Source organism: Pleurodeles waltl, chromosome 4_1, assembly GCF_031143425.1.
Source record: "Pleurodeles waltl isolate 20211129_DDA chromosome 4_1, aPleWal1.hap1.20221129, whole genome shotgun sequence".
NCBI lineage: Eukaryota > Metazoa > Chordata > Amphibia > Caudata > Salamandridae > Pleurodeles > Pleurodeles waltl.
The window spans coordinates 93,372,418-93,388,714 of NC_090442.1; the positions used below are offsets into that span (position 1 = coordinate 93,372,418).

Below are 16,297 nucleotides of genomic sequence, written 5' to 3' on the forward strand. Positions count from 1 at the left end.
AACTGACACATTGGGCCCAGTGCATCAGTTTGTAAAGCCATGCATCAAATTATACCTGTGCCAGGTGTATCATTTGCAGGGCAGGCATTCCAAGGCAAAACATCATGCAGAACTGACGCATTGAAATTGATAACGTTTCACCGCGTCATTCTGGGACTTCACTGTGTCAAAATTTCACCGCCTGCTCAGAGTAGGTGTAGAATAGCACAGGGCTTTTTACAATGAGAGCCTCCTTGCATTGCTGGAGTACCAACATTTTTATGACCCTACTCCGGCAATGCTTGAGTTTAGTGCCAAAGATGCATCAGAATTTCTGATGCATCTGTGAAAATGTGTGCCATGGTGCTCTGTATTGTAAACTTGGGGAACTTGGGGAAGCGCAAAAAATCTGACACATCAATGCCAATGTGTCAGATTCTTGTAAATGAGGCCTTCAGAATTGGAAAAGTAACACCATGGTTGGGGGTTTTCTACAATAATAAGCATTGATTTCTACTCACATGAACCTGCCTTGGAGCATTAGGTTAATGAACGACTGGGGAAAAATCATAAGCTCTAATCCAGTGATACGCAAAGTATAGCCCGAGGGCCACTGTGGCCCTCCTGGCCTTTTATATGCAGCCCTGTAGGCAACAGCAGCACTGGAGTCGACTTAGCAGAAACATGAAAAAGATCTTAAATAAACAGAGATGCATTTATTTAAATTTTAATTTAAGTTAAAGAAAGGAGGAAACTAGGATCTTCTGCACAGCGTACATTTAGGAACACCTTTATTTTTAAAGAAATCTTACAGCAAAAGAGTAAAAAATAAAATAAATTCTGTAAGAGGCAAGTTCGGTATGTGCCCTGTTAGGTAGCCTGGGTTTATATCATACACAACATCATTATTGTTTATTAAATCAAGCACATGAGAAACTTTTGTTTAGAATATACCATGAAGTTGTGTATTTCGAGATCCTCATAGGTAAAAAGGATGGAAAGTGAAATAAAACAATTGCTTACGATTCTACAATTTAGTGGAGTTGATAAGCTGGGATTAAGCCCAAAGTTTTGGTTTCACATTGTGGAATTCAGACACTAAACGTATATGCTTTACTTCCCTTACACCCACCTTATTGCCAATCCCCCCCGCCTAGCCCCTGCCCGCCATCCTGCAGGCATCAGGGCGGCCCTCTGTCACATCACAGACCAAACTTTGTGGCCCCTGGGAAAATGTATGGAAGTACCTATGCTCTATGTCTATGCTCATGTATTTGATGGCAGTTAATTGCTCACTGCTCTATACTAGAATTGTAATTTATATACTGCAAGCAACAAAAGGATTTCTCTGAAAAAAGCAGTACCCAGGGACTAGTCACATTACATGCACTTTGTGATCTGCGTGGTAGACCTTCTTTGCTGCAGGCACATTAACCCTCTGCGCTAGCGCTACCTTATCATGAGTCAAAACTCCCACTAGAAAAACTCCATCACTCCCCAGGAAGAACATTAATCATAAAAGTTATCTTGAAATTTTTATTGTTGCCTGAAAACTGCTGGAGGCAAGAAACGCGGCAGCAGGTGCTTTTGAAACCATAATATACTTGCAAACAAGGTGCTCCATCCGAAGTCAGCACTCGGTGCGGGAGCACCGGTCGCACCCCCGTACAGCCGGCGGAGCGAGGGACCCAAAATTATTTTTAAATGAACTTCTCCATCCTTTGATTCAGCTGCAACTTCTGCGGTTGAGCTCAACATTGCTGTTACTTCATTTATCTTGACCGCGGCCTTCCATAGGTATGAAATCAGGTTCCTGCCAAATGGGATGTAGCGTAACGTTTACGGGAGGTTATACAATACATGTTCTCGGCTACACACATGTCGAAACATCGTGACGTCACCCACTCACTGCCAAGCGTTGCGGGAGGCCAGTGGAGGTGACAGGTGCGCAGCTGAAGGAGGTGAAACAGAGGGGGTCAAGGCAGAGCCGGTGGCCACAGCAGACGTGAGTGCAGCAGCTGAACTCCCTTAAACTATGCGCAATGACAAAGTCAATAGGTCTTTTTATTGTTAAAAACATGTCGAACTTGATACGGACGGGTTTTGTGCAGAATGGTGTGAGAATGTGTGTGTGTGTTGGAGAAGGACAGTGCACTCACTACCGTGAGGAGTAGAAGCGCACGAGCGTGACACGGCTCTGGGAAAGTCAGGCTGCGCTTTAAAGGGCCAGTCAGGCGGTTGTTGCTCTTTGCAGAGCCTGCCCAATGAAGTTTAAGTTCTTACACTTTTCCTTGAAGGTCCAGTCCAGTCAAGTTCCCTCCCCATGCGCTTTTCCCACTCGTACATGTCAATATTCTTAAAAAGTCTGCCCAGTGCGGTTTGTTTCCCTAACATTTTCTTGTCATTTACTGAACTTTTTTGAACAAAGGATTTTGCCTATTGAAGGGCTGTTAACGGGTTTTCGGAAACTGGCCCGCCAGTGAAATCGCAGATTTTGTGCTTGCATGGAAAGAACGTGTTTGGCTGAATGCCACTTGTGTGCTTTAAAGCGCTTGTGCGTTAGAGGCCAGTGTACTGCGTTAAAGCAGAGGCGGGATAGAAGGGCCAGTGGTGTGCTGCAGATGAAGGCTCCTGGTGGCAGTGAAGGGTGCGTGATGAGAGCGTGAGGATGGTGTGCGCAGGGGTGGGAATCCCATGTGAGCTCTGTAGTGTGAGCTCTGCAATTTGAGTGTAGTGTGAGAAGTACATTATGACTGCAGTGTGAGTAGTCTATCTGAGTATTTTAGTACAACTGCAGTGCGATCAGAGGCAAAGGACTAGTGTAGTGTGAGCGGTAGGCGTGGGCAGTGCAAAGCGAGGGTAGCATTAACAGTGCGCTGTCTACGGTGTGACTGTAGCTCGGGCACTGCATCAGTAGCACTGGAGTTTATGCGCTGATGGGCATATTTATGGGATAGTAATGCGGCCCAGCAAATCACATTGTTGCTGTGCATTACAGGGAAAGGGCAGGAAGACACCATATTTTTTGCAATACAGCCCATTCCTGTCCTTTGCTCTTGCGCTGGTGCATAATTGGCTGCCTAGCGCCAACGCAGCCACCCTTGTACCATGGTGCAAGGGTGCCTGTGTTGCATATAGGATTCTTTTTGTGCAGAAAGGACCACCTTCCTGCACAAAAACAATCCTGGGAGGCATACTCCTCTTTCTGTGGGTGCTGCAGGATGCACCACACATACAAAGATGAAGTAACGAAGGGAAATAAAGATATTTCTCCTTGTTACGCCTCCCCTGCAAATGCATATCTTTTTAGCGCATTCCAAGGTCTCCCACTTCTGGTAAATCTGGAAATGTGTCAAAAACTCATGGGAGTTGCTTTAGAACACCCGTGCAACACCCATGGAAAGCCTTACTAGGGCAGAGTAAGGCAATGCAGCAATTTGCACTGCAGTTTCTTACTCAAGATTTATTAATTCTCACAGGGCCATGAAAAGTGGCCTTGCTTGGCTTCATAAATCTCTTTTTGGGCTTGTGTTGCTCTTGCACCACATTGCATAGTGCAAAGGCAACGCAAAACCGCTCATAAATTTGCCCCTGAGGGTTCAATGTGAGCCCAATGTAAGCAAGACTGCATGCATGCAGTTAAAGGAGTCAGTGTGAGCTGTAGTCGTGAGTAGTGCGAAGTGAGGGTTGTATGACCACAGTCCGCAATGTTCATTGTGACTGCATCACTAGCAGTGGAGTTAATGCGCTGAGAGTTCAATGTGAGCCCGTTGTCAACAAGGCTGCGTGCCACATTCCGCCCTTCTCTTTCCACCCTTGTTGGATGGTACTGAGGTGCTACTTCAGATCTTGCACGTTCTGGTCAGGTCACGATAGGGGCGGCCCTTCTCCAGTAGCCAGGGTGCTGCTGACAAGGTAGACCTCCAGAAGGAGTCACAGGGGAAAAACCCAAAGAGAAAAAACCTCTTACGAAGGAACTCCAAGAAGCAGGAAAGTGAGAGCGTCGGGATACCAGGACTTCAAGAACTGGAACAACAGGAGGCTGCAGGTGAAACAAGCAGAAAAATACTCCACAGGAATGAAAGCAGGAGCGAGGACCACCATCAACAGGAAGTGTTGCAACACAAGGAAGAAAAGAACCAGGGCTCCTTATATACTAATGAACAGTAAGTGACAAACAGGAAAAAAGAAAAATGCCATCTTTAATTGGGAACGAGCCATAGAGAAAACTGGAAAGGACACCATCCTGAAATAGGAAAAAGAAAAGATACCAGGGCACGCTGGGAAGTGAATAGCATTCTGGGAAGAAGAAATATGGCCCCAAGGTCCAGAGGGAAGAGAAATAAAAAACTAAGAACAGGCCCCAAGGATTCGAAGGAAAGGTAATTATGTTATAAGGGGACCACAGGGGGGGCCTGTGATGCAACAGCAAGCTGCCTGTGTCGAAGTCCACGGTCCGATCCCGGGTCACCCGACCCTGCCGCAGACCAAAAGGGAAATGCTGTAGTCAAGCCTGCGGCCCGCGGTGAGTTCCGATGGCCCGGACCTCACCGCACGCTGAGAATGTAACGCTGTAGGCATAGAGATTGGCCGCAGCATAACACTGCATGCATCTAGTTAAAGGAGCCAGTGTGAGCTGTGCAGTGTGATTGTATACTGAGTGCACTCTCTGTGTCTATGTGTGGTATGAGCAGCGTAGTGTGGGTAACTGTTAGTCCTGGTATCCTTGGCGTGGTCTCACCTGTCTTTTTTTTTTTGCCTCTGCTTCCCGTGTTTTGACATTGTGCTGGACTCTGTTTTTGCTGTTTTTGGTACTTTGGGCACTTTGGGGGTCATTCCGACCCTGGCGGTCATGCGGAGGGCAGCGGAAGCACCGCCAACAGGCTGGCGGTGCTTCCTGGGCGATTCTGCCGCGGTCAGAAAAGGGGAACCGGTGGTTTCCCGCCGGTTTCCCGCTGGCCCAGGGAATCCGCCATGGGGATTCCGACCCCCTTCCCGCCATCCTGTTTCTGGCGGTAATTACCGCCAGGAACAGGATGGCGGGAACGGGTGTCGTGGGGCCCCGGGGGGCCCCTGCACTGCCCATGCCACTGGCATGGGCAGTGCAGGGGCCCCCTAACAGGGCCCCATAAAGATTTTCAGTGTCTGCTTTGCAGACACTGAAAATCGCGACGGGTGCCACTGCACCCGTCGCACCCCTTCAACTCCGCCGGCTCCATTCGGAGCCGGCTTCATTGTTGAAGGGGCTTTCCCGCTGGGCCGGCCGGCGGTCTTCTGGTGGTCGCCCGCCGGCCCAAAGGGAAAGCCGGAATGGCCGCTGCGGTCTTTCGGCGGGAACCGCTTGGCAGGCGGCGACTGCAGACCGCCGCGGTCAGAATGACCGCCTTTATCTGTGCTGACCAGTGCTAAAGTGCAAGTGCTCCTGTGTAAATTATATGTGTAATTGGCTTATCCCTGATTGGCATATTTGATTTACTGGTAAGTCCCTAGTAAAGTGCACTAGAGGTGCCCAGGGCCTGTAAATCAAATGCTACTATTGGGCCTGCAGCACTGGTTGTGCCACCACATGAGAATCCCTGTAAACATGACACAGACCTGCCACTGCAGTGTCTGTGTGTGCAGTCTTGCACTGCCAATTCGACTTTAGCAACACAAAAGGATGGTGGACGGAGTGCTGAACAAAGCAGACACTCACCCCCAGTCACAGATCTTGGTTTAATCCATCGTTCTTTTGCTTACCATGCCACCCCAGTTTGGACCCAGCCATATGCAAATCAGTCTTGACCCTGTTCCTCATGGGAACAGTCCAGCCCACACTGCCAAGTCAGGTCCTCCCTGGACCAGAAACAGGCATCCTGGAACCAGTTTCAGAGTATCACCCTTCATGAGCGAGGCTAGCTTGATCCCAGTGGCAAAGTGAGCACAGGACCCACGTCTGGGCATACCCTTCCCACTTAGGACAACTTTAGCAACACAAAAGGATGATGGATGGAGTGCTGAACACTGCAGACACTCATCCCCAGTCATAGATCTGGGTTTAATCCATCGTTCTTTTGCTCACCATGCCACCCAGTTTGGACCCAGCCATATGCAAATCAATCTTGACCCTGTTTCTCATGAGAACAGTCCAACCCAAACTGCCAAACCAGGTCCTTCCTGCACCCAAAACAAGCATTCTGGGACCGGTTTCAGAGTATCACCCTTCATCAGCCAGGCTAGTTCGAATCTAGTGGCGAAGTGAGCATGGGACCCACGTCTGGGCATACCCTTTCACCTTAGGGCAACTTTAGCAACACAAAAGGATGCTGGACGGAGTGCTGAACAATGCAGACACTCACTCCCAGATCTGGGTTTAATCCATCGTTCTTTTGCTCACTATGCCGCCCCAGTTTGGACCCAGCCATATCACCCTTCCTCTGCCCATCAGTCCATCATCTGTTGTTTTTGCATTTGTCTCCCCAAGTGGGAAGGGTATGCCAAGACGTGGGTCCTGTGCTTGCTATGCCACCAGATTCAAGCTAGCCTTGCTGATGAAGGGTGATACCCTGAAACCGGTCCCAGGATGCTTGTTTCTGGTCCAGGGAACACCTGGCCTAGCAGTTCAGGCTGGACTGTTCCCATGGGGAACAGGGTCAAGACTGATTTGCATATGGCTGGGTCCGAACTGGAATAGCGTGGCAAGCAAAAAGCACTTTTGCAGCCTGAGTGAAAAGGTGCATACACCCTTTCACTACAGGTCACTGAACCAGGTCACTGTAAGTCACCCCTATGGCAGGCCCTCCTAGCCCAGAGGGCTGGTTGCAGGTACCTGTGTGTGAGGGCACCCCTGCCTGAGCAGAGGTGCCCCAACAAACTCCACCTTCAATTCCCTGGACTTCGTAAGTGCGGGGAAGCCATTTCACCTGTGTGACCTGTGTCCAGCTGTATAATGGGAACTCTGAACCTGGGCTTGTTTGGAAGAAGTCACTCCCCTGCATCCGCAGGCACCAACTGTATCAACAACCTACTGTGTGGATCCCCTGTCCTCCAGCGCTGCGTAGATCCTGCATGACGGGTGGTGGTCTGGAGTGGTCCCCTTCGTCTTCTCTGCCAGCTATCCAACTTGGGAGATAGTAAGCCCTTGCCTCTCCACGCAGGACAGTATCCCCATGCACTGTGTTTCTTGCAGCTACACAGGCTTGTTGGCATCTCCTCCAAGCGATCTCCAGGCTCTGTGCAGCCCTAGCCCATAGCACTCTTCCCTGTGATGCTCAGCCCTCTGCGTGGTTCTCCAGCAATATGGGACTCCTTTCTATGGGTGCTGCATGGGCCTCAGCTTGACCCCTGTGCTTGATGCTTGTGGGTCACCTGTGGGGGCTGTCTCCTCTTCCTGCAACTCTTCTCAAGGCTGAGGGTCACCCAGGACTCCCCTCCATAGTTTGAGTCCCCCTGGGCCTTGCTGGTCCCTGGCAGCTCCTCATTCACTGCATTTCCTCATTCACTGCATTTGCCTTTACCAAGGCTTGTTGGTGGTTTTTCCACAAAACTAACAGACTAATCCTTCTTCCAGTGTGGGACATCAAATGCATCACTCCAGGAACTCTTCAGCTGCTCTGGTGCTGCACTGCTGGCTGTCTTTGTTCACCATCGACCAGGTGCTGCATCCACAGATCAGTGGGTAGTGGTTCTTGCCACTGCCGGACATTCCAACGTGAACTGGACTTGGTCTCCTTCTTTCACAGGTCTTTCTCTACCTGGATCCACCTCTGGTTTCTTGCAGTCTTGTCTGGGTCTTACAAAATCTGTTTCTGAAGTCCTGTGGGTGGGTTTGGGGAAAACCAGGTACTTACCTCTTTTCTCCTGGTCGCTGGGGGGCACTCTGGTACTTACATTGTGGGTTTCCTAGTTCTTCCAGCTCCCCTCTACCGATTCCAGTTCTTTGGGTGGGAGCCCCACGTTTGCATTCCACTTACTTTGTATATGGTTTGGTCCCCCCGGGGCTTCAGTACTTGCTATTGCTTTCACTGTTTTCTACTGCCTTTTATGCTATTCACTGAGTTCTAATGTGTACATAATAGTATGTTTACTTACTTCCAGTTGGGGTATTGCCTATATAGTATTTTGGGTATTTGTGTTACCATAATGAAGTACCTTTATTTTTGTAGCACTGTGTGGTTCTTTCATATACGTAAGCGCAGTGTGATTATACTGGTATTGCATAAGCTTTGCATGTCTCCTAGATAAGTCTTGGCTGCTCATCCACAGCTACCTCTAGAGAGTCCTGGCTTCCTAGACACTGTCTACACTACACTAATAGGGGATACCTGGACCTGGTATAAGGTGATAACATCATAGGTGCTCACCTCAGACCAGGCCATCTTCCTACACTAATGAGCAGCTGAAGTTTTCTATTCATTGTGTACCAGGAGTGGGGGATGTTCAAGGGTGCAGTAATTATCCAAGTTCTGAGGGATGAGAAATTCTTGTGATGTTGCAAATGCACAGTATGGGTAACAAATGATTGGTTCCTGGTCAGGTGGGAAGAGATATCATTGTTGTTGAATGTTCTGTTTGTTGTAATTGATATTCATGGTGTTAGAGGTTATTGCAGATTTCTTTGGACGTTGAGGGGTACAGACCTCTCTGAGGTTCCTTTTATCCTTACAAGTGTGAAGCTTTATGCCAAACACGTATTCCCTTTGCTTGAACACTTATAATGGTGTCTTTACTGTGCTGACACCTTCTTGCATTTCCAAAATTCCTTAAGCTTTCATTGAAACCATCCTTGTTTAGAATTCTGATTAGATGATTTTAGAATCATTTCACGTTTAGGAGATAGAACAGACATTTGTTTATGGAACACCTATTTCTAATTATTAGTTGCTTTATTGCAGTGGCTGTAATTGCTTTGTATCTGGCTGTAATTACTTTGCTTTGAGAGCAAAACACTTGCAATATTTGAGCCTGCCTACTGTAATCTTGTATCATTTTAATATCATTATGACATGCACATATATTGGATTGGTTGTCGATTGCTGTTAAAGTTACTTAAATTCACACATGATTCTGCATCCTTATTGTGTGGCCAACATGCTGCACAACAATTGTGCTGTTATATTATTGTTAATTCCCTCAGTGTCTCAATCAATTTAAAAAAGATCAATCAGATGAGAGATTGTAAGTCGTACTTTTGAGCTCTCTCACGCAAGGCCGACTTATGGGTTGTGTAACTGGTGCGACCGCAGTGGGCACCGACCTGGCGGGATGGCTGTGTTTAGCAATAACTTAAGGTTTAAATGCACCTACTGCAGAGTTCCTTGTGCATCCAACTTTCAGGCAGGAATAAAAGTGTCATGATTAAAGTTCCTGCTAAAGAGAGAGATCAGAGTTTGTCTACTAGCAGTTGTGACTCGCCATAAAGTAGTCCGGAGGGTTACAATTCCTGTTTCAAGGACAAGATCTGTATTTTATGAGGATAGCTGAGTGAATTAATAAACCCAGACTTTACCAGCAATTTAAAACAAATGAAATAGATGTGAGAGAGGGGCTTTGGAGACATATGGGCACTTTTAGATGGTGGTCATGAGGAAATCCAAGGACCATTACATTGGGGGAGCACCCAAAAAAATTATCACACCGGACGCCATCACCTGCTGTGGTGACTGTAAGGAAAGGCCTCCTTGGCATGGTTACCCCCTGACTTTTTGCCTTTGCTGATGCCAAGTTATGATTTGAAAGTGTGCTGAGGCCTGCTAGCCAGGCCCCAGCACCAGTGTTCTTTCCCTAACCTGTACTTTTGTTTCCACAGTTGGCACACCCTGGCATCCAGGTAAGTCCCTTGTAACTGGTACCCCTGGTACCAAGGGCCCTGATGCCAGGGAAGGTCTCTAAGGGCTGCAGCATGTCTTATGCCACCCTGGGGACCCCTCACTCAGCATAGACCCACTGCCTGCCAGCTTGTGTGTGCTAGTGGGGATAAAATGACTAAGTCGACATGGCACTCCCCTCAGGGTGCCATGCCAACCTCACACTGCCTATAGGTATAGATAAGTCACCCGTCTAGCAGGCCTTACAGCCCTAAGGCAGGGTGCACTGTACCATAGGTGAGGGCATAAGTGCATGAGCACTATACCCCTACAGTGTCTAAGCAAAACCTTAGACATTGTAAGTGCAGGGTAGCCATAAGAGTATATGGTCTGGGAGTCTGTCATGCACAAACTCCACAGCACCATAATGGCTACACTGAAAACTGTGAAGTTTGGTTTTAAACCTCTCAGCACAATAAATGCACACTGATGCCATTGTACATTTTATTGTAAAATACACCCCAGAGGGCACCTTAGAGGTGCCCCCTGAAACCTTAACCGACTACCAGTGTAGGCTGACTAGTTTTAGCAGCCTGCCACACACCAGACATGTTGCTGGCCACATGGGGATAGTGCCTTTGTCACTCTGTGGCTAGTAACAAAGCCTGTACTGGGTGGAGGTGATTCTCACCTCCCCCTGCAGGAACTGCAACACCTGGCGGTGAGCCTCAAAGGCTCACCCCCTTTGTTACAGCACCCCAGGGCACTCCAGCTAGTGGAGTTGCCCGCCCCCTCTGGCCACGGCCCCACTTTTGGCGGCAAGGCCGGAGGAGATAATGAGAAAAACAAGGAAGAGTCACTGACCAGTCAGGACAGCCCCTATGGTGTCCTGAGCTGAGGAGACTCTGACTTTTAGAAATTCTCCATCTTGCAGATGGCGGATTCCCCCAATAGGGATAGGAATGTGCCCCCCTCCCCTCAGGGAGGAGTCACAAAGAGGGTGTAGCCACCCTCAGGGCTAGTAGCCATTGGCTGCTAACCCCCAGACCTAAACACACCCCTAAATCGAGTATTTAGGGGTTCCCAGAACACAGCAAGATAGATTCCTGCAACCTAAGACGAAGAACGACTGCTGAGCTGAAAACCTGCAGAGAAGACGGAGACACCAACTGCTTTGGCCCCAGCTCTACCGGCCTGTCTCCCCACTTCTAAAGACACTGCTCCAGCGATGCGTTCCACAGGGTACAGCGACCTCTGAAGCCTCAGAGGACTACCCTGCATCTAGAAGGACCAAGAACTCCCGAGGACAGCGGCTCTGCTCCACAAAGACTGCAACTTTGCAACAAAGAAGCAACTTTGAAACAACACACGTTTCCCGTCGGAAGCGTGAGACTTTGCACTCTGCACCCGACGCCCCCGGCTCGACTTGTGGAGAACAAACACTACAGGGAGGACTCCCCGGCGACTGCGAGACCGTGAGTAGCCAGAGTTGACCCCCCTGAGCCCCCACAGCGACGCCTGCAGAGGGAATCCCGAGGCTTCCCCTGACCGCGACTGCCTGCTACAAAGACCCAACGCCTGGTAAAGACACTGTACCCGCAGCCCCCAGGACCTGAAGGAGCCGACCTCCAGTGCAGGAGCGACCCCCAGGTGGCCCTCTCCCTTGCCCAGGTGGTGGCTACCCAGAGGAGCCCCCCCCCGCCTGCATCGCTGAAGAGACCCCTTGGTCTCCCATTGAAACCTATTGCGAACCCGATGCCTATTTGCACACTGCACCCGGCCGCCCCCGTGCCGCTGAGGGTGTACTTTTTGTGCTGACTTGTGTCCCCCCGGTGCCCTACAAAACCCCCCCCTGGTCTGCCCTCCGAAGACGCGGGTACTTACCTGCTGGCAGACTGGAACCGGGGCACCCCCTTCTCCATTGAAGCCTATGGGTTTTGGGCACTACTTTGACCTCTGCACCTGACCTGCCCTGAGCTGCTGGTGTGGTAACTTTGGGGTTGCCCTGAACCCCCAATGGTGGGCTACCTTGGACCCAACTTTGAACCCTGTAGGTGGTTTACTTACCTGCAAATCTAACAAACACTTACCTCCCCCAGGAACTGTTGAAAATTGCAGTGTCCAGTTTTAAAATAGCTTATTGCCATTTGTGTGAAAACTGTATATGCCATTTTGCTAATTCAAAGTTCCTAAAGTTCCTAAGTGAAATACCTTTCATTTAAAGTATTGTTTGTAAATCTTGAACCTGTGGTTCTTAAAATAAACTAAGAAAAGATATTTTTCTATACAAAAACCTATTGGCCTGGAATTGTCTTTGAGTGTGTGTTCCTCATTTATTGCCTGTGTGTATACAACAAATGCTTAACACTACCCTCTGATAAGCCTACTTCTTACCTCTAAGGGGAACCCTTGGACTCTGTGCATGCTATTTCTTACTTTGAAATAGTACATACAGAGCCAACTTCCTACAGTGACACTGTCTGATTAGTGTAGTGTTTACTATACCATGGTTTCCACCTTTTCAGAGTACACCCTATTAATATTTTCTCTCCCATTATACCAGATAAATCCGTTTGGATACTGCTTCCAGGCTTTGTTCCCTTTTTTCCTCTTTGTAATTTGCTATTCAAATATTACACACAAAGGATGCCATGTTTCGGTTTCTTCCAGCACAATTTATTTTGTTCCTGTATGGTAAATGTGACAGTCTGATAACACAGATATATTTTTTAATGTATTTCACAACATACAGTTCTTAGCAATCCAGGTATGCTGCCCTCTTTGAAATGCAAGTGTGGAACAAAGATTTTGAAATAAAGGTGAGCAATGACTGCATATCCATTGATTTTTTCAGCAGATTGCCTTAGAGCACTGGTAGAGAATGACTTGGATAAAGCAAAACTCGTAGATTTCCAGAAGTCTCATTCAAATGAAAAACAGGTATAGTTGGGGCAAGACCAGTCACTTCTCCCTGGAACAGGCACTTACCCCCTGCCTGCTACACCACACCCAGTAGGGCAATTTAGTATAGCTTTGCTCATCATGCAAAAGGTGACACACAATCTCTGAGACTGTGGCTGTCTGAGGTAATTGTTGCAATGAACATCCAGTAAAGCCATGTAATGGATATATGAGGCCCTGGCCTTCATTTGTTGCTAACTTGCAGAGGCCTTTATCTCACCCCTGAATATACGTGCATTCTAGATCAGTTTCCTCAAAGTGACTTTATTTTTAGTGAATACCTCTATAACAAGCAATTACAATGCAATGGGTCTCTCATTTGCTTGAGTAACAGCTATTGGAGTTGTAAATTTATAACTGAATTTTCCTTGCCACTGAAATTGGTCAACACTCTCATAATTTGGTATTTTTCTGCCACATACTTCCACTGGCCCTGCATATAACTAAAGCACTTCCATGTACGTTCTTTCTCTATCTGCAGCCAAAATTGAAAATGTTGCCATTTAGCATCCTAATTTAAATCTGCCATGCTAATTCCAAAAGAATACCACTTTCACCACCCCACCATAAGAGTTGCTGGCTGGCTAACACAATTCCCAAAACAAGACAGCCACAGAAGAGTAACAAGAGAAATAAACTAGAAGGGTCACCCAAACATATCAAGAGTGTTCAAACAGTTATAGTGTAATAAGGATGTTACAATGGCCTGAATCATGTTCATAGTTGCAATAGGAAGAGATTAATAAAGCATACAATTATCATATAAACTCAATAAAAGCCCTTATCAGAAATAAACATTTGCCATTTCACTGTAATGCTTAGAACAGCCCCTAGAGGACACCACAATGAAAATAGCATTTGTAAGAAACATGGTCATGCTACCATATAGTTATCACCTAGAGTACCTAACCACATGAAAAGAAAATGACTGAAAATATTGTAACATAACCATTAATTTAACCCCTAGAGGATCTACTGCAATGACATTACAAACAAGACCCTTAAAACAAAACTACCCTCAACTATGAAACAAAATTCCAGCCACGAAAGAGATTAAAATGGCACTGATTGGAGGGTGAGGTTATTATTTTGGGATCCCCACTAACTTAGTGTGGGGACCAAGAGATGGTCTAGACAGAAACAGCTGGTTGTGGTGAACGTTTTGAAGGTTGTCCTATTGTCCTAGGACCACCACAGGCTTGGTTATGGGCATAAATGTTTTGAAAAAGAATGCTTGCAAAGCATTATGGGGTGACTTTTCAGAGTGCAGTAAATTTTGTACTTTCGGCTACCCCACTGTGCTGGAAAAACTGCTTCGGGAAGTTCTGAGTTTTTTAGTAAAGCATTTAACAATTATAAGTGTTTTTGGGAAAGCTATGAAGCGTGAAGGGGAGAGCCAAAAGAAATTACTCTGATTAGGTAACAGTGTGAACAATGTGACCAGCGCTCCAATTCTGCAGATGGAGTTTGCGCTGTTGGCACTGTGAGCACTGTGAGAGCCAGAGCAGCCATGGAGCATGAAGGGGAGAGACAAAAGAAAAAACTAGTTCGCCCATGCTGAAGTATATTGGCAATTGTGCAATTATCCATGTAACAGGGTCAGTCTGCAAGGTGGTAACAAAACCGCCCCAAGGCGGGACAAACGTAAAGCAATTACAAATGACATCAAGGTATTTTTGAAAGGCAAGCCCATTAATGAGTGAAAGTGAGGGGCGTGAGGTAGGAGTGGTTAAAAGCCCACAGTACATACAATAGGTCTAAGTGCCAAAAATGGTGGGGTGATGGGAGGAGTCCCATCACATTTTCAACAGCCTCGGTTGCTGACATTAGCTAAGCTCAGAGCCTGAACGCAGGCCATTAGCTTTGCTAATATATGCCTCTGAAAAAGCCACCGCCACAGCAACCCTTCTAAGTGCAGTGTGCATTTAAAAAAATCAGCCCAGAGCTTTATCAGCATGAAGGGTAGTGTAAACACAAACCCTAGGGTGATAAAGAGCATGTATAGGTCTGCATATGTTTGTGTGTATACATGTGTCAATATATGAAAGTATATCTTAGTGAATAATAGCGACAACCTTATGATGTATGTGAATGGTTGTGGGAGCTTGTTGGTCTGGGTGGCATTAGGTATAGTGGGGGTCTTACCCTGTCCATCTCTGCCCAACTTTGACATATTGAGGGTATTCTCAACTACATTCTGGCTATCTCTGTCCTGATGATAGCTCATTCTTGACATATTATGACCATGTTTGTCAACAATATGGCCACCATTGGCCAGGAATAGACAACCTCTGACATATTATGGTCCTCCTTGACAACATTCTGGCTACTCCTGTCGTGTTAGTGAGCTTTCCTTGGCATACTCAAAGCATTCTTGACAAACCTGTGCCTGTCCCTTGCCTAATATTGACCCATTCATGCTACACTGTGGCCTTGCCTGTCAAATATTTGGCTATGCCTGGCATAATTTTGGCTATTACTGGCATCTTGTGATAATTCCTGATATATTTTGTGGCTATACCTTGCACAAAGGTGTTTGCAGAAAAATCCTCATAATTGGATGATCTTTACATAATTATGGCTATTAGTTGTATTATGGTGATTCTGGAACAATGATGTCCCACCTTGGCTTATTGCAGGTATTTTGGATGTAATTTTATCTATCCTCATTGTTAACGGCAATGAAAGTTCTTGTCATAGGATGGACATTTTTGGTATGTGATAATGATAATAGACAAAATTGGTCCATATGTGACAGAAGTACGTGTTAATTTGCAAGAAAAAAAAAAGCTAATGTTTGATGACATATATTTACTAGAGCATATAGAGAAATAAAAAGCAATGTCTTATTGAAAATGAAACTCCTTAAGTGGGGTGATTGTTCTAATGCACCCACATAAAAACCACTGTAGTTTATGGTAAAATGCCTGCATGTGCATATTTAAAGCTGGTATTTGAGTGATAATTCACCTGAGTTTGCTTGATTATTGCTGATCATGGTTCTTTAGTACCACAGGGCTCTCACTTTTATATTAACATGACTTCTATCAGACGGTTGTAATCTGTCTGCCATATAATGTAAGTTCACTGACACTGAGTGTAGGAAGTTGGCTCTGTACATGCTATCTCAAAGTTAGAGATAGTGTGCACAGAGTCCAAGGGTTCACCTTAGAGGTTGATAGTGACAAAATTAGATAATACTAATGCTCTATTTTGTGGTAGTGTGGTCACACACAGGCAATAAATGAGAACACACACTCAAAGACTTAACTCCAGGCCAATAGGCTTTTATTTAGAAAAATATATTTTCTTAATTTATTTTAGAACAACAAGATACAAATTTTAGGTAAGTACATAAATTGTGAGGTACTTCACACAGGTAAGTATAGAACTTTGATTTAAAACAGTAGTGCACACAGTTTTGGTAAAAATGGCAATAAGCTATTTTAAAAATGGACACACGGCAAACATCAACAGTTCCTCGGGGAGGTAAGTGTTGGCTAGTTTTTCAGGTAAGTAAGGACTTACAAATTCAGTCTCCTGGGCATAGGCAGCCCACTGTTGGGCGTTCA

General features: G+C 46.5%; 1 protein-coding gene across 1 annotated transcript in view; it reads left to right on the top strand.

Annotated features, from left to right (window-relative positions):
* Nucleotides 1-1,895: 1,895 nt before the first annotated feature.
* Nucleotides 1,896-16,297, top strand: part of LOC138287420 (membrane-spanning 4-domains subfamily A member 15-like) — a 182,062-nt gene continuing 167,660 nt past the window's right edge. The window contains exon 1 of the mRNA XM_069227836.1: nucleotides 1,896-1,984. The gene's annotated coding sequence lies outside the window, so the exon portion shown is untranslated. The remainder of the gene's footprint in view (nucleotides 1,985-16,297) is intronic.